Source organism: Rhinolophus ferrumequinum, chromosome X (assembly GCF_004115265.2).
Source record: "Rhinolophus ferrumequinum isolate MPI-CBG mRhiFer1 chromosome X, mRhiFer1_v1.p, whole genome shotgun sequence".
Taxonomy (NCBI): Eukaryota; Metazoa; Chordata; class Mammalia; order Chiroptera; family Rhinolophidae; genus Rhinolophus; species Rhinolophus ferrumequinum.
The window spans coordinates 90,247,180-90,266,374 of NC_046284.1; the positions used below are offsets into that span (position 1 = coordinate 90,247,180).

At 37.2% G+C, this 19,195-nt stretch overlaps 1 pseudogene; it reads left to right on the top strand.

Moving 5' to 3' along the window:
* The first annotated feature begins 2,764 nt into the window (after positions 1–2,764).
* LOC117017041 (nucleosome assembly protein 1-like 1) overlaps positions 2,765–19,195 on the top strand; it is a 34,149-nt pseudogene continuing 17,718 nt past the window's right edge.

Consider the following 19,195-nt stretch of genomic DNA (forward strand, 5'->3'; position numbering starts at 1 on the left):
CCCACAGGTCTCTTAAACTATTTTCATTGCTTTTTATTCATTTTCCTTTTTGTTGTTCCAATTGGGTGATTTCTGCTACCTTGTCTTCTAAATTGCTGATCCGATCCTCTGCTTCATCTAATCTACTGGTGATTCCTTCGAGTGTGTTCTTCATTTCAGTTATTGTGTTCTTTAGTTCTAACTGGTTGTTTTTTATGATTTCTCTATCCTTCTTTATGTTCTCACTAAGTTCCTTAAATATTCTTATCATCAGTGTTCTAAACTCTGTCTCTGATAGGTTGGATGTCTCTGTTTCATTTAGTTCCATTTCTAGAGGTTTGTTCTGATCTTTTATTTGGGACGCGTTTCTTTGTTTCCTTATTCTGGCTGTCGCTCTGTGTTTGCAGGTTGATCACCTATGTCTCTCAGTCGTTGCTGGTTGGTCTTATGTAGTATGTGTCCTTTGTATTCAGATTGCACAGTCTCCCGATTCTCCTGTCACATGTGTTCCAGAGATGCTGCTGTTGAAGTTAATCTTTAAGTGCTTTTGGCTTGTCAGAGGGTGGGATTGACCCTCCTATCTCCAGGATGATTAGCCAGGAGAATTAGCTCTGCTCCCAGTGTATGAGCTGCTGTGTGGAGGTTGACCCCTCAGAGGAGGCTTGGCCCCTGTTGGCTCTTGTGCCCGTGGAAAATTTCCTTTGAGAGTGCAGCTTGTAGGTTCAACCAGGTAGTGCTCTGGTTTGGTCTGACGCTATCCTCTGGGTGTCTCTTGGGTGGGGCTCCCACTCAGGGCTGTTTCAGACTTGTCTGTTACCAGCCTGTTAAGTGCCTAATAGTGTTACCTGTTAAGTGCCTCAAAGCTGTATGTTGTTGATTGCTGCCTTTGCTGGACCTAGAGTCATGTGGGGGTGGTCTCTTTGTAAACTGAGGCTGACTACCACCAATATTGGTCCTGAGGCAGTTTAGCAAAGGCCCAGAGCCCCCTAGGCCTATTGCCACCTGTCAGTAAGTCACAACTATTGAAAGAGGCTCTTTAGGAGAGTGGGTCTGGCTTTTTGACCTGGTGTTGAGGGTGCCCTGGGTGATGTGGCACTATCTGGGCAGGATAGAGTTCAAATGAGTTAGGAGATATGATCGGTGGTTTTTAAGATGTTAATGCAGATTCAGATCTTATGCCAATACCTGGCCTGTGACCGCCTTGTATAGCATCCCGAGGGCACTACAGCCAGCCTCTACCTCAAGCTTGCAAATTCCTGAGAGCTGCTCCTGAGTGTTTGTGTTGCAAGTTTGGGGTCACCGAACACCCCCAAGATGACCTCAGGGCTCTTCAGACCATCTGCTATTGTAAAAATCCTTTTCCACAGTTTGTGGTGGCGGGGCCTGTCAACCAGACACCCAGAGTACCCCTGGCAATGCAGCTGTAGGTGGGCAAGGTGGTGTCACAGGGGGATAAAGGCTGTGGTTAGTGGTTTCTACAAATTCAGTATAGTCTCAGCTCCTGGACCAGTTCTAGGCCCATGTCCATTTTGCAAAACAAAAACAAACCAAGGAAAACCAACAACACCAAAAAACAAATACACCCCCCAAAAAAAACATGATAAACAACGATCAGACGGGAGAATCAAAAATATATAACAGACGAGATCGGGCGCGATCAGGGTGGTATGGCCGTAGACATAGATAAGTACCATATGATCTCACTTATTTGCGGATTCTAAAGAAAAGAATAAGTGAATGAACTAATCAGAAACAGTTTGGGAGACAATGAGGAAAAACTGAGGGTTGCTAGATGGGTGGGAGGGGTGGGGGGTGGGGGAGAGGGTGAGGGGATTGGAGGGCAGTCGGTGACCACAGGATGGCCACGGGGTTTGAAAATTAATCTGGGGAACGTAATTTGGTGGTTACCAGAGCGTAAGGGGGTTGGGGGGTGGGGGATGAGGGTGAGGCGGATCAAATGTTTGGTGATGGAAGGGGAGCTGACTCTGGGTGGTGAACACACAGTGTGATTTATGGATGATGTGATACAGAATTGCACACCTGAAATCTATGTAATTTTACTAACAATTGTCACCCCGATAAATTAAAAATAAATTAATAAAAAAATATATATATATAACAGAGACAAAAACAGCAGAACAAGACAGAAAAGCAATAACCAAAGCAATAACAAGACAAAGAAACCCGAGAGACAACAACAACAGAAATAAAAAAGGCTCTCCATCCAATTTAATCTGCAGGCTACTTGCTCAGCAATATAGAGAGTCTCCAGGCGACTCAGCACCAGCTGTGTTGAGGGGAAGGTCCCAGCACCTCATGCGCTGGCCTCCCTCTCAGGCTTGCAGTAAACTGCCTGCAATTGGCTGCTGTGGAATCTTGGACCATGTTTACCACCAAAAATCCCCAGAGGTTGCTGCAGGCTGCCCAGTGCTGCAAAAACCTTCTGTGGCCTGTGGAAGTGGGCACAAGGGGCCCAGGGTGCCCCCTGGGAATATAGCTCGAGGTGGGTGGGGCAGGCCCCTAGGGCATCACTGGGTATGGATAGTGGCCACCACCAAGTCAGAGCAGCGTGTGCTCCTGCATTGGCAACCAGCCCGCACAAACGTGCCACAAATGCCTTGGCCAGATCGCGCCACTGTGTAGCTCCCGGCCCAACATTCAGGAAAACTCTTAGTCTCTGACTGTCTCAACCAGCAGCCCATGGATCAGGTAGAGCAGCCTGACAGTCAAGCGCTACCCTGGCAATGCTGCACACTCAGTGTGGAGAGCGGGGACCCAAGGCACCATGCACGCACCCAGGCACTTGAACACGTGCAGGCCTGTGCCGATTCCACCAGATCAATGTGGTGGTCTTGAAACTGACCCTCTGTGGGAGGGCCTAACCCTGAACAAAGCACCCTCCTGTACACCACCTGTGTGCAAGCTCCACACAGGGGGAACAATGGTCCAAAAACCTCCAGCTCCCTTGCCAAAGGTGCTCAGCTCAGTCCTTCCCCATAGGTTCCTGGGACCCTGCCCTTGGAGCCATTCGCTCCGCCAGGGACCGGGTGAGTGCTCACCAGTGAGTGAGTCAATGTACTGGCTCCAAAGGACGGTGACTGGGTCTCTAAGTTGCCCTCTGCCCCACCGAGTTGAGCAAAGAGAGTCCTCACTGATTTCTACTGCCAGCTATCATGGAACTCCCCTTCCTGGCAGTGGAACTCTGGGCTGGGGAACCTAGTGTGGCGCCAGAGGGTCCCACCCCCAACAGGGGTGTCCCTCGTGGGGTTCCCCTGGAGTCAGCCTGCCTCACGTCTCTGCCCCTCCTACCAGTCTCCACGTGACCTCTTCTTTAAATCCTTAGTTTAGAGGTTCTGTTCAGCTAGTGTTCAGACGAATTCCGAGGTTGAATGTTATATAAATTATTTGTAATTTTGGTGTGATCCTGGGAGGCACTTGACACAGTGCCCGGCTATTCCTCCATCTTACCTCCTCCTTCTTTATTGATTTTTGAATGCTAAAACAACTGTGCATTTCTGAAATAAACGAACTTATTTGTGTCATTTTTCCTTTTTATATTTTGGTGGATATTAATTGAATATGTTTTGTTTAGTTTCTTATTTATATTAAAAACAGAGTTTTACCTGAAAATTAAATTTTTCAATAAAGCATGTACAGGTTTTGGTATTAAGGTTATGCTGACCTCACAAAACCACTTGGAGGTGTTTTTTGTTTTTGTTTTTGTTTTTTTTTTTTCCCCCCTAGTTTCTGGAAGAAAGTTTTTCTTTTCTCTTGAAATACTTTATTTTTTTCTTAAACATTGAAGATAATTTACTGGAGAAGCCATCAAGGCTATTGGAAACTTTAAATTGTTAATTCACATTCTTTGCAAGAAATAGGGCTTTGTTTTCCAGAAAAATTGAGATATAATTAACATACCATAAATCTCTCCTTTTATTTATTTATTTATTTATTTATTTATTTTTTAAATGATATGAACTTAATTTTTTTTTTAATGAAGTGTCTTTATCTTTTTTTTTTTTTTTTAATTGGGGAAGGGGAACAGGGCTTTATTGGGGAACAGTGTGTATTTCCGTGTACTTCCAGGGCTTTTTTACCAAGTCAAGTTGTTGTCCTTTCAATCTTAGTTGTGCAGGGCCCAGCTCAGCTCCAGGTCCAGTTGCCATTGTTAGTTGCAGGGAGCGCAGCCCACCATCCCTTGAGGGAGTCGAGGAGTCGAACTGGCAACCTTGTGGTTGAGAGCCCACTGGCCTATGTGGGAATCCACCCGGCAGTCTTTGGAGTTAGGAGCACGGAGCTCCAACCTCCTGAGTCACTGGGCCAGCCCCAAATCCCTCCTTTTAAATGATATGATTGAATGGTTTCTAGTATATTCCTCAAGTTGAGCAACCAGCACCACTATCTAATTCCAGAATATTTTCATCACCACAAAAAGAAACCCTGAAATCATTAGCAGTTACCCCTCATTCCTCTTTCCCTGCAGCCCCTGGAAAACTTTAGTCTACCTTCTGTCTCTGGATTTGCCTATTCTGTACATTTCATATAAATGGGATTACATAACATGTAGCTTTTTTTGACTTTTTTTATTTACAATAATATTTTCAGTTTATGTTTTATCATGTATCAGTACTTTGTTCCTTTTTATGGCTGGATAGTATTATTGTATGGATATACCATATTTTGTTTATCCATTCATCAGTTGATGGACACTTTTTGGTTATTATGATTAATGCTTCTATTAATATAAATGTACAAGTTTTGTATTGACATATGTTTTCATTTCCAAAACAGCGGCATCATTTTACATTCTCAGCACCAATGTAGGAAGGTTCCAGTTTCTCCACATCCTCGTCAATACATGTTATTGTCTGTCATTTTGATTAGAACCATGTTAGTATATGTAAAGCGGTATTTCATTGTTACCTGATTTGCATTTCTGTAATGATTAATGATGTCAAACATCTTTTCATGTATTTATTGGCCATCTGCCTTTGAGGAAATATTCATTCCAATCTTTTGCCAATTTTTAAATTGGATTTTATGAGGTTTTGTTTGTTGGTTTGTTTTAGTTGTAAGAGTTCTTTATATATTCTGGATACAAGTCTTTCCCAGATATATCACTGGAAAATATTTTCTCCCATTTTCTTGCTTGTCTTTTCACTTTCTTGATAGAATCATTTAAGGCACAACAATTATTTTAATGAAGTTCAACTTATCTATTTTGTTGTTGTTGCTTGTGCTTTTGGTTTCATATCGGAGAAACCATTGCTTAATCCAAGGTCATGGAGATTTACACCTGTATTTTCTTCTAAGAGTTTTATAGTTTGTGTTCTTACAAATAAATCTTTACATATTTTGACTTTATTTTTCTTAAAGGTATATGGTAGGAGTTGAGCTTTATTCTTTTGCAGTTTACCAGCAGCATTTATAGAAAAGACTATTTTCCCCATTGAATTGTCTTGACACCATGGTCAAACATCAATTGAGCATAATTGTGTGAGTTTATTTCTGGACTCTCAATTCTATTCCATTAATCTATATGTCTATTCATTTGACAGTACTATACTGTGTTGACACTGTACCTTTGTAGTAAGTTTTAAATTAAAATCACAAAGTCTGAGTCCTCCAGCTTGGTTCTTTTCAAGATTGTTGTGGCTTTTTGGGGTTCCTTGAATTTCCACATGCCTTTTAGGATCAACTTGTCAATTACGGCAAAAAAAGAAAAAAAGGCCATTGAGATTTTAACAGTGCATTGAAAAAGTAGATCAATTTGGGGAGTATTGTAATCTTAGCAATGTTAAATTTTCTAATCCTTGAATATGGGTGTTTTCTAATCCTTGAATATGGGTGCTTCCCATTTTTTAAGGTCTTTTAAATTATTTGCAGTGATGTTTGCAATGATGTTTAAATTACTTGCAACTTCTTTTTTGGATTGTTGATTGCTAATGTATGAACAATTACAAAAATCAAATGCAATTGATTTTTGTATTGAATATTGTATCCTGTAACCTTGCTAAACTTTTTATTAGCTCTAGTAGTATTTCTCTGTGTGTGTGGATTCCTTAGGGTTCTCTATATACAAAATCATGTCGTCTGTGAATAGAGACAGTTTACTTTCTTTCTAATCTAGGTGTTTATTATTATTTTTTTTCTTGGTTAATTCTTGGCTAGAATTTCCAGTATTTTTAAATAGAAATGGTGAGAAGGCATATCCTTGCCTTGTTCATGATCTTAAGGGGAAAGCTGTCAACCCTTCACATTAAGTATGTTAGCTGTGGATTTTTTTTGTAGCTGTCTTATATCTATATATGTCAATTAAGTTGAGCTTTTTAATTATACTATTCAAAACTCCTATAACCTTACTGATTTTAGTTTGCTACCTCTGTCCACTGAAAGAGGTATGCTGAAATCTCCAACAATTTTTTTCAGATTATTTATTATTCCTTGTTGGTTTATCAGTACTTGCTTTATATATTTTGGAGCTAAATTATTAGGCTTTACAAATTTTGATTGTTATATTCTATTGTTGTTAGTTTTCCAAAGTTGAATTATTCCTCTTTATTTCTAGTAATACTTCAGTATAAATTTTGCCATCGTTTTTCTTTAAAACTTTTAATACCCTTCTATTTTAGGCATGCCTCTTGTAAGCAGCAAAGCGTTTTTGTGTTTGTGTTGTTAAGTGCTTTTTAAATGTAATCTGACCAGTTTTGTTTTCAAATTCGAGTATTTGGTCTAATTTTATTTAAAGTAGTGATATATTTATATTTAAATATAATATTTCCTATTTTACTTCTCCATTCTTTGTTTCTTGTTCTTGACATGTTTTCTCTTTTTGGGGGGTTAATCAAGTATTTTTTAATATTCCATTATCACTGTTAATTTTTCATTATTTTTTAAAAATTTTACCCTAGATATTACAAATGCATCCATGACTTATTTAATTTTAACCTAAGTTGGATCTTTTATCACTCTCTGGGCAATGTAAAGATCCTAAAACATTTTAACTCATTTATCCCCATTCTGCTTTTGGCCTATTATTGTTATGTATTTTAATTATCTATATGTAGCAAATTTATGGGTTTTGCAACATATTGTTTTGTTTTGTATTTGTATTATTGTTTTGAACAGTCAATTTATGCTCATTTATCCTTTCTATTGGCTGTTTATGCCTATTTGAATTACCATGATTCCAACTCAGATAATTTTCTTCTTCTTTTTCCTTTTTCCTATAGTATTTATTTCATGAATCCAATCAGGTTCTCTTTGCTTGAAAAATGTACGTATTTCCTCTTTATTTTTGAAGGATATTTTTCCTCATTTATAAGCTCATAGTTCTTTTATTTCAGCATTTCAAATATGTTATTCCACTATTTTCTGTGTTCCATTGTACCTCTTGATAATTTGATTATTAGACATATTGTTGTTCCTTTGGAGGTAATATGTCATTTTTGTCTTTATACTTTTAAATGTTTCTCTTTTGTTGTCAAACTTTAAAGATTTTATGCCTATATGTAATTACACGGTTTAGATTTATGGAGCGTCTTAATAATGTAGTTTGAGAAACTTGCAGACTTGCATCTCTTCAAATACTACTTCTACCCCATCTGTATTTTGAGTCTTGCCAGAAATATAAATTATACACATGTGAGACCTTTTCCCATGTTCTATATATCTCGCACACTCTTGTCATTTCTTATTTTTCTCTCTGTATTCCAATGTATATATTTTCCACCAATCAACTTAACATTCACTACTCCATTCTTCTGTTGTGCTAGTGCGCTATTGATAACATTCAGCCAGTGTTTAATTTCATGTTATATACTTTCCAGTCTACAATTGTTATCTGATTCTTTTTTTATAAATTCTAGTTCTCTGGGGAGAAATTTCTATTTTTAAAAAATCTATTTTTTTGAACGACTTAATTATATTTATAAAGTTTTAAAGTTCATGTCCGATAAGTCCAATTTCTAGATTATCTGTGGCTCTAATTGTCTTTATTTCTATTGATTTTTGGTTATTTGATTCTGTGTCATGCCACGACTTTTAATTTTTGATTAAATATGAGGTATTTTGTTTGAAAATTTGTAGAGGCTCAGGATAATATTATTCTCCTCCAGGGAAGATTTAATTTTCTTCTAATAAAATATGTAGTTAGGGGAATCATCTTGTTCTAACTGAAAATGCTTTATTTTCACATTGATCTTATTTTTAGAGTATTGCCATTCTAGATTATCAACTAAATTGTGGCATGTTTACCAAGGCTAGTTTTCCACAGTGGGCTTTAAACTCTAGATTTCATCCTCTTAGCATTTGCTTTCTTTTTGGTTCCCCAGAATCATTTTTCAGATGTTTTACAATTGCCTCAAGGGAGGATGGCATACATGTTGCCAGCTGCATCTCAGTATACTTTACTTCTCTCTGGGATCTTGGTCCTTTGACTCTTGACTCTTCAATGCCTTTAAACAATTATTTTTGTGTACAGTAGCTTTTATACTCATTCTTGCTTGTTCGAGATCAGCTAATCCTTTATGGCTAGAAACAGAAATACTCTCTCCATAAGTTCTATTCTATTATGTTGTACTTTAGTTACTGGAGGAATATTCAGGAGAAATTATATGACAGTAGTGTTTAAATCTCAATTTAAGATATAGGAACAAATAGCAGCTAACATTGTAGATTTCAGTGTCATCAAGATGCATAAGGTTTTTGAAAGCTTGGAAAACCAAGAGAATTAGAATTTTCGAAAGGCTATACAAAAAAGGAAAGTAAAGCAGCGAGGGAGAAAAAGAAATGGTCACTAAAATAGGAAGATAACTGGACATGAACAATTTCAGAGAAATTCAAGAAGGAGGTAGCTAACTCAATCACATTCTACAGAGATAAGGAAAAGAGTCAGAAAGGATTGTTGGAGTTCATCTCTATGGGACCATTGTGACAACCAAGTGAGTAGTTTTAGAAAAGAGATAGGAGTAATACTTATATTGTGAAAGATTAAAGAATAGAAGGCATTAAGACAGTGAAAGAATTAGATTTTTCTCTAAGGAATTTAGCAATGAAAGAAAACAGAGATCAGAAACTTAGTGTGGTAGCAAACCTCAGGCAATGATTTTAGAGAAATTTTATGTGAGCATTGAGGTAGAAAGACTTTAATGATCAAGTAAAGAAGAGGTTAAAGATGCAAGTGATGGCAGTGGTAGTGTAGTCTAAGGTGCTAGATTAAAGATGCAAGTAAGGACAAAGGTATGTATGATAAGGATATCTAAGATCTGGAATTGAGAGTACCATGCAAATGAGAAAGCCTATAAAAGGAGACTGAGAAATATTTTATCTTCTGAGAGAAAAGGAAAGGAAAAAAATGACCCCATTTTATTTCAGTTAAGGAGGAGTTGAGGTTATATGCTGAGGAATGAGAGTCAAGATTTGAAAAGAATGGGGTTCAAGATAGAGTGACTATGAGGGTGGTTGGCATTCTAGGGTTCAAGGGACAGTGAGGTTAAGGTGTTAAGCATCAACTTGGATATTCTTCTTAGCTGATTTTTGTGATAAACTCATCAGCAACAAAGACTTGGAAGCCCGCAAACTAGAAATACAGATGGGAGGAAGATATTAGGTTGGTGCAAAAGTAATTATGGTTTAAAAGGTTAAAAACAATTGCAAAAACTGCAATTACTTTTGCACCAACCTAATAATATGGAACGAGATGTGTTTCAAATGAGAAAGGATTATTAAGCAAGAATAGAAGAAAATAGCATGGAACCAGTTTTTTTGTTGATATCTCTTTGCTGTGAGAGATGAGGTGGCTTATCAGGGAGGAATTTGCTTGGTGACTGTGATTTCTAGTTAAGGGGTATTGTAGAAAAATATAAGGATGCATTGGAATTTGATACAAGGAGGCACAGGAGAAGGGAATGTTAGAGAGTCCTGCAAAAGATGAGTGGACCTAAGTATGAACAGATAAAATGGATAGGAACAAAAGTAGAGGAAGAAATAGTTTCGGTAGATCAAAGTTGAGGAAATGAGAGGCTGGGTCATAGGCCCGAGAAGCATGTTAGAGACTAACCAGTATTAAGGAGGCTGGAATTTTGTGATTGGGATTTTTCAAGAGCTCAACATGGTCCTATTAACCTTCCACTAAAAGGTTTTGGTTATTTTTACATGTATTTTGAATCAAGGAGTTGGATTCTTGGAGGTTTATTGTGTCTTGTAACGGTAGGGTACAACAATGCGACCTTTAAGTACAGGGAGATAACATTGGTAACCTTTCATTTTAATTTACTTTATTGTATTCTAATATTTTTCACATAGTACTGTAGGGGAGGAACAAACTTTTTCTTCTATCCTCTTAAGTTCAGCAAATAGGGTTCTACAAATTAAACTGACAAAAATACAGATTAACAGGAGAAGAAAGCATTTTTGCATGTATATTAGAGCTTCACAGAAGAGGAGTGTAAACCAAAAGAGGTGGCTAGAACAGGGGCTTATACACCATTTTGACACAGTTTGGAGAAAGGAGGTTGAGCTTCCGGGGTCTGGGAGGGAATAGGTTATGGGAAGGTGACTAAGAAATATATGGTGAATAGGTTGTTTAGTTAGGTGTATTATGCAAACTCAAGTGATCTCATGTGATAAGAATTATATCCAGGGAAATTAGGAAAGGAGGACAACTTTACAAATAGCAATATCCTTTATAAATGTAAATGTTCTTTACCAAAGGAAATTTTATGCCCTGTTTTTAGAACTTTCCTGCATCTGCTGTTCCTCAGTTGCCCTTAGCTCAAAATAATTCTTTTTTAAAATTTTATTTATTTATTTATTTATTTATTTATTTATTTATTTATTTATTTATTTAAATTTATTGGGGTGACAATTGTTAGTAAAATTACATAGATTTCAGGTGTGCAATTCTGTATTACATCATCTATAAATCCCATTGTGTGTTCACCACCCAGAGTCAGTTCCTCTTCCATCACCATATATTTGATATATTTGATCCCCCTTACGCTTATCTCCCAACCCCCACCCCCTCTGGTAACCACTAAACTATTGTCTGTGTCTATGAGTTTTTATTTCTCATTTGTTTGTCTTGTTCTCTTGTTGTTTTTGGTTTATATACCACATATCAGTGAAATCATATGATTCTCTTCTTTTTCTGTCTCACTTATTTCGCTTAGCATTATACTCTCAAGATCCATCCATGTTGTCACAAATGTTCCTATATCATCTTTTTTTACCGCCAAATAGTATTCCATTGTGTGTATATACCACAATTCTTTATCCATTCATCTATCGAAGAACATTTTGGTTCTTTCCAGGTCTTGGCCACCGTAAACAAAGCTGCAATGAACATGGGAGCACATATATCTTTATGGATAAATGTTTTCAGATATTTTGGGCAGATACCCAAGAGAGGGATTGCTGAGTCGTATGGTAATTTTATTCTTAATTTGTTGAAGAGCCTCCACACTGCCTTCCATAGTGGCTGCACCAATCTGCATTCCCACCAACAGTGTATGAGGATTCCTTTTTCTCCACAGCCTCTCCAACACTTGTTACTATTTGTCTTGTTGATGGTAGCCATTCTGACTGGGGTGAGGTGATATCTCATTGTGGTTTTTATTTGCATTTCTCTGATGATTAGTGATGCTGAACATTTTTTTATATGTCTATTGGCCATTTGTATGTCTTTGGACAAATGCCCATTTTTTAATTGCATTGTTTTGTTGTTGTTGTTGAGTTGTGTGAATTCTTTATATATTTTGGATATTAGCCACTTATCAGACACATTATTTGCAAAAATCTTCTCACATTCGGTTGGTTGCCTCTTTATTTTGTCAATGGTTTCTTTTGCTGTGGAGAAGCTTTTTTGATTGATATAGTCCCACTGATTTATTTCAACTTCTATTTCCCTTGCCTTTGAGGTCAAATTCGTAAAGTGCTCTTTGAACCCAAAATCCATAAGTTTAGTTCCTATGTTTTCTTCTATGCAGTTTATTGTTTCAGGTCTTATGTTTAGGTTTTTGATCCATTTTGAATTAATTTTGGTACATGGGGACAGATAGCAGTCTAGTTTCATTCTTTTCCACGTGGCTTTCCAATTCTCCCACCAGCATTTACTGAAGAGGCTCTCATTTCTCCACGGTATGTTTTTGGCTTCTTTGTCGAAAATTATCTGTTCATATTTATGTGGGTTTATTTTTGTGTTCTCAATACTATTCCATTGGTCTGTGCGTCAGTTTTTCTGCCAGTACCATACTGATTTGATTATTGTTGCCCTGTAGTACAAGTTGAAGTCAGGGAGTGTGATACCTCCAGCACTGTTCCTTTTTCTTGGGATTGCTTTGGCTATTCAGGGTCTTTTGTGGTTCCATGCAAATCTGATGATCTTTTGTTCCATTTCTTTAAACAATGCCATTGGGATTTTGATGAGGATTGCATTAAATCTGTATATTGCTTAGGGTAGTATGGCCATTTTAACTATGTTGATTCTTCCAATCCATGAACATGGAATGTCTTTCCATTTCTTTGCGACTTCTTCAATTTATTTAAAAAAAATATCTTATAGTTTTCAGTATACAGGTCTTTCAAATCTTTGGTTCAGTTTATTCCTAGGTATTTTATTCTTTTTGTTGAAATTGCAAAAGGAATATTTTTGTTTCTTTTTCTGAGATTTCATTGTTAGTATATAAGAATGCAACGGACTTTTGTACATTGATTTTGTAGCTGACAAATTTACTGTATTCATTTATTTTTTCTAATAGCTTTCTGGTGTAGTCTTTAGGGTTTTTCTGTGTATAGCATCATGTCATCTGCAAAAAGTGGCATTTAAACTTCTTCATTCTCAATTTGGGTGCCTTTTATTTCTTTCTCTTGCCTGATTGCTCTGGCTATGACTTCCGATACTGTGTTGAAAAGTAAAGGTGATAGGGGACAGTCCTGTCGTGTTCCTGAATGTAGAGCAAACGGCTTCAATTTTTCACCATTAATTATGATATTAGCTGAGGGTTTGTCATGTTGAGGTATTTTCCTTCTATATGCATTTTATTAAGTGTTTTCATCATAAAATAATGTTGTATCATGTAAAACGCTTTTGCTGCATGAATTGATATAATCATATGATTTTTGTCCTCTATTTTGTTTATCTGGTATATCACATTGATGGATTTGCATATGTTGAACAATCCTTGTGCCCCTGGAATGAACCCCACTTGCTCGTGATGTACAATTTTGTAAATGCATTGTTGCACTCAATTTGCTAGAATTTGGTAAGGATTTTTGCATCTGTATTCATCAGAGATATTGATCTGTGGTTTTCTTTTTTTGTGTTATCCTTAGCACGTTTGGGTATCAGGGTAATGTTAGCCTCATAAAATGAGTTAGGGAGTATTGTCGCTTCTTCAGTTTTTTGGAAGAGTTTGAGGAGGATTGATATTAGATCCTCTTTGAAGGTTTGGTAGAATTCGCCATCTGGTCCAGGACTTTTTCTTTTGGGAAGGTTTCAGATGACTGATTCAATTTCCTTACTGTTGATCAGTCTATTTAGATTTTCCAATTCTTCGTGATATAACCTAGGAAGGATATATGTTTCTAAGAACATGTCCACTTCTTCTAGGTTATTGAATTTGGTGTCATATGTCCCTTCATAGTATTCTTAGATAATCCTTTGTATTTCTGTGGCATCCGTGATAACTTCCCCTCTTTCATTTCTGATTTTGTTTATTTGTATCTTTTTTTTCTTCATGAGTCTAGCCGTGGTTTGTCAATTTTTTTAATTTTCCAAAGATCCAGCTCTTTTTTGCATTAATTTTTTATTGTCTTTTTGTTCTTTATTTCATTTGGTTCTGCTCTGATTTTTATTATTTCCTTCCTTCTGCTGACTTTGGTTTCATTTGTTCTTCTTTTTCTAGTTCTTTAAGGTCTAATGTGAGGTTATTTATCTGGGATTTTTCTTTTTTCTTGAGATAGGCCTGTAATGATATAAATTTCCCTCTTAAAACTGCTTTCGCTGCATCCCAAAAATTTTGGTAGGATGTATTTTCATTCTCATTTGTTTCCATGTGTCTTTTGATCTCTCCTCTAATTTCTTCTTTGACTTGGTCGTTCTTTAAAAGTGTGTTGTTTAATCTCCATGTATTTGTGTTTTTTTCCTGCTTTCTTTTTGCAGTTGATATCCAATTTCAAAGCTGTGTGATCAGAGAATATGCTTGGGATGATTTCAATCTTCTTAACTTTTCTGAGGCTAGTTTTATGTCCCAATATATGGTCTATCCTTGAGAATGTTCCATGTACAATAGAAAAGAATGTATAGTCTGATGTTCTGGATGAAGTGCTCTGTAAATGTCAATTATATCCATTTCTTCTAATGTGTTATATGGGGCTGTTATTTCTTCATTTATTTTCTCTTTAGATGATCTTTCCATAGCTGTCAATGATGTATTTAGGTTCCCTACTGTAATTGTGTTGTGGTTAATTTGTCCTTTTAGTCCTGTTAGTAGTTGCTTAGTATATTTTGATACTCCTTGATTGGTGGCATAGATATTGATGACTGTTATGTCTTCTTGTTGCATAGTCCCCTTTTTTATTACAAAATGTCCATCTTTGTCTGTTGTTACCTTTTTTCTCCTGAAGTCTGTTTCATCTGATATCAGTATGATTACACCTGATTTTCTCTGGATGCCATTTGCTTGGAGTATCAGTTTCCACCCTTTCACTTTGAGTCTATATTTGTACTTGTAGCTGAGATGTCTCTTGGAGGCAGCATAGGGCTGGGTTTAGTTTCTTTATCTAATTTGCTGCTCTGCGTCTTTTATTGGTGAGTTCAGTCCATTTATATTTAGGGTGATTATTGCTATATGAGAATTTCCTATCGTTCTATCTTTGGTTTTCTGGTAAGACTGTCTCCATTGTTTCTTTGCCTTTTTGTTGTTGTCTATTATTTCAGTGTGGTGGTATTCTATGATTTTTCCCTCTGTTTCTTCTTTTATTATGTTGTATATTTCAGTTCTGGATTTTTTTTAGTGGTTACCCTTAATTTTATGTAAAAGAAAGTTTCATATTTAGAGTACTCCATTTTCTTCGATATGGTTACTTTGTCCATTCCCTTGTGCCAGTTCAGACCTTTACTCTCTCCCCTTTTATGTTTTTGTTGTCACAAATTATCCCTATTTATGTTGAGTTGATTTCTGTGCTGCAGTAGCAAGTTCTCTGTTTCCTCTTTTTTTAAGTGTTTTTTTTTCCTTCTTTATTCTGTATGTTATGTTTAACTGTATGGACTGTATGGTGTCCTATTTTGTGTAGGGTTGCCATTTCCTGTTTTTCTCTATTCGTAACAGTACTCATGGTTTTGTATTCTTTTGCTTTTTTGTTTCAGGTCAAATAGCCTCCTTCACTACCGTGTTTCCCCAAAAATAATAACTAGCTGGACCATCAGCTCTAATGCATCTTTTGGAGCAAAAATTAATATAAGACCCGGTCTTATTTTGCTATAAGACTTGGTGTTTATTGTATAATATAACATAACATAATGTAATATAATACTGGGTCTTATATTAATTTTTGCTCTAAAAGATGCATTAGAGCTGATGGTCCGGCTAGATCTTATTTTCGGGGAAACACGGTATTTCTTGTAGTACAGGTCATGTGTTAGAAAATTCCCTGGCTTCTGTATGTCTGGAAAGGTCTTTATTCTTCCTTCATATCCAATTGATGTCTTTGTTGGATATGTTACTCTTAGCTCATAATTTCTCTCTTTCAATAGTTTGAATATTTCAGTCCACTCCCTCCTGGCTTGTAGAGTTTCTGCTGAAAAATCTGATGGTAATCTAATGGGCTTTCCTTTGTAGGTTACCATCTTCTTTTCTCTGGCTGCCTTGAGGATTCTTTCTTTGTCGTTAATTTTTCACAGCTTCAATACAATGTGCCTTGGAGAAGGCCTGTTGGCATTGAGGTAATTAGGTGTTCTCTTTGCTTCTTGAATTCGAGGATCCAGTTCTTTCGACAAGTTTGAGAAGTTCTCATTGACTATTTGTTTGAATATACTCTCTGTTCCCTTCTCCCTTTCTTCTTCTTCTGGTATGCCCATTATTCTTATATTGCTCTTTCTGATGGAGTCAGAGAGTTCTTGCAGAGTTCTTTCATTTCTTTTAATTCTCAAGTCTGTTCCTTCTTCCCTCGGAGTCATTTCCAGATATCTATCTTCGATGTCACTGATTATTTCCTCCATCTGGTCAACTCTACTACCTATGCTGGCTATTTCATTCTTCATTTCTTTTATTGAGCTCTTAATCTCCAGAAATTCTATTTGGTATTTTTTTAAATTTCAACCTTTTTGGTAAAATGTTCATTTTGTTCTTTGATTGTGTTTCTGAGTTCATGAAACTGTCTGTCTGTGTTTTCTTGCATCTTGTTGAATTTTTTCAGAACTGCAATCTTGAATTCTCTGTCATTTAAGTCACATATTTCCATGTCTTTACATCCATTTCTGGAGAATTTTCATTTTCTATCTGAGCTGTCTTATTATTTTGGTTATTCCTGTCAGTTAATGAATTATTATTTCTTTTCCTAGGAATCTGTGAGAGTGGGTTCTGCAACAAATTTGTAAGAAGAGGCCTTTCTTTTGTTTTCCAGGAGGTGTTGGTATAATGTTGTATTTTCTTTCTGACTGCATCCTTTTATTCTCTGATGCTGTAGTGTTATATTTTCTCTGCACCGTTCTGGCTTCTCACACAATGAGGGGATTCCCTGGAAGACTGGCTTCTCCTCTGTGAACAGGTTGCCTCGGTCACAGGGCACCGCCTCTGTGGAGGGGTGTGGAGAGCTTCTGAAGTTCCAAAGCTCTCCCTGCACCAATTTCAGAGCCTGTGTGTTTCATTTGCTGTGTTTGCTCCTGCAGGAATCCACCCACACAGATGAACACTGAGGCAGGGTGGGTTGTGAGAGTTGGCCCAGAGCAATGGCAGCAAGCAACAGCATAGCTGGTCCTGCACCCAAGTCTCCCTCCCCTTTGCTGGAACTAGTTGGGCGGCGAGTCAGAACTGCCAATATTCTGTTCTTTTGATCTGATGTTGCTACCGTTCTTCTTCTAGCACTGGGAGGGTGGCAGTAGTTCGAGCTCTGGGAGGGTTGGGAAGGAGAGGCTAGGCTCTGTGCCTATGCTTTCCATCCTTTGCTTGACAGTGAGGGCTTAAGCTGCGACTTTCACTCTTCTTCCCTCAGTCTGTGCTCTGAGGTCTCTGCTATGAGTGTTGAGTTCAGCCATGTTACCGTGTTTCCCCCAAAATAAGTCTGGGTCGTACATTAATTTTTCCTCCAAAAGACGCATTAGGGCTTATATTCAGGGGATGTCATCCTGAAAAATCATGCTAGGGCTTATTTTCTGGTTAGGTCTTATTTTTGGGAAAACACGGTATATGCTGATCCCTCAGGCTGGACTGTGGGCCATAAGTGGAGCACTAGCTGTCCAAATTCTTCCCTCTTCCGCAATTGCAGTAGCTCTAGAATGCAGGAATCTTGGAGCTCCGAGTTTTTTCTGTGCTCTGTGGCCTGCGATGTGGCCGTTTCTCTGCACTTCCCCCATCCCTCCTCCCCTGCTCGCCCAATTTGCCCACCTTTAGATGACTTCAATTGCACGTCTCTTAGTCTTGCTTGTCTGCTGCACTCGGAGTCCTTTGTGGAATTTTAGCTATTCAATTTGTTGTAAATTCCAGGGGAGATTTCAAGAGACTCACCTCATGCTGCCAATTTTATGATGTTTTATACAAAATTTTGTAAGAGGTTATTTGAGCCAAACTGATGAGATGCCAGGAAGCAAGATCTCGAGTACTCCCTTGAAGGTGGTTATGCCTCCAAGTGGTCTGAAAAAGAGGATTAGTTCAGGCATTTCAAAACATGCATACACAGGAACAATGTACAGGACTGGCTTAAAACGAAGATAAACCTTTTACAGGCCTGGGGCATGATTACTCACCATGACCTGCCCAGCTATGAATTTATGATCAGATTACCCTGTAAGGTTACTTTAGGTGATTGAACTTGTTGGATTTATTACAGAGCCCCATTTTCACTTACAGTTCAAGGAATTATGAATTATATGGGGGTAAGATTTTTAAAGTCAGGCCTGAACAATATTTTTTGTTTTGAATCTGGTCTTCTCTCTTAGGACTTTAGTTTTGTTCATCTTACACCAAGCTGATTTGTAGCTCCTGAACATGTGTGTGTGTGTGTGTGTGTATGTGTATGTGTGCATGTGTGTGTGAGTGTGTGTTTTAGGAGACAATTTCCAAAGTATTTGTTTGATATCTACACTTTTCATCTGTTGTTTTCTTCTTCAAATAAAATAAAAATTCTACTTATTTTGATAAACATATGGTTAGTGCCTGGTATTCACTGGCTCAATCTTGGACCCAATTCACTAGAGTAGTTCCAGTTCTCTGTTTTGTTTCTCAGCTTTTTCTGTTCCTTTCTGTGTAGTGCAAGTGTTACTCATGCTGAGACTCCTCTGATGTAGACTAAAACCCATAGCACATGCATTTGGAAATCTATGGCTGCTTGGGGGTCTATATGGCAACTTAAGAGAGTTTCTGTTACTGATGCCAAGTCCCTGACTGTTATGAAAACACAGCTCCATTGTTTCCAAAGCCCTGGGAGGAAGAGAGCTAATTTTTCCTTTTTCTTTTGCAAAACATCAGGAAGTATAAATAACAATCCTCTAGATAACACAAATAGGTAAACATTGCTAGGGTTTATAACCTAAAGTGCTAAAAATCCTACCTTTCTATTGTGTTGTTATTCTGCTACTTACAGAGGTTCAGGATTTCTGCTGGTAGTGAGCCAGAGGAGAAATGATATGGAGTAGAAAAATAGTATGTTTACAACTAAGTAATATGGAGTAAATTTATTGACTTTTATTGTAATTTGAATCTGGAAAAAAAACATACATTTTATTTCAGATAGTTCTATCCTGACAAAAGATTTGGAACACAGCTCTGTGTTTTATTACCATTCACTGTAAGACAACCACTTTAAATTATTATTTAATTTAAAAGTTTTCTAGTGAGGTGACAGTTATTGGCTATATTAAACATCAAAAGCAAATCCTGAGTTTTCTTCTTTATTTTAGGTATGCAGAGCACTGTATCTAATCTTGTTTTTATTGGAAAATAATTTTCTGGTATTGACAAATGTGAAACAAGTATTTGAGTCACTTGGCATGATTATTGTG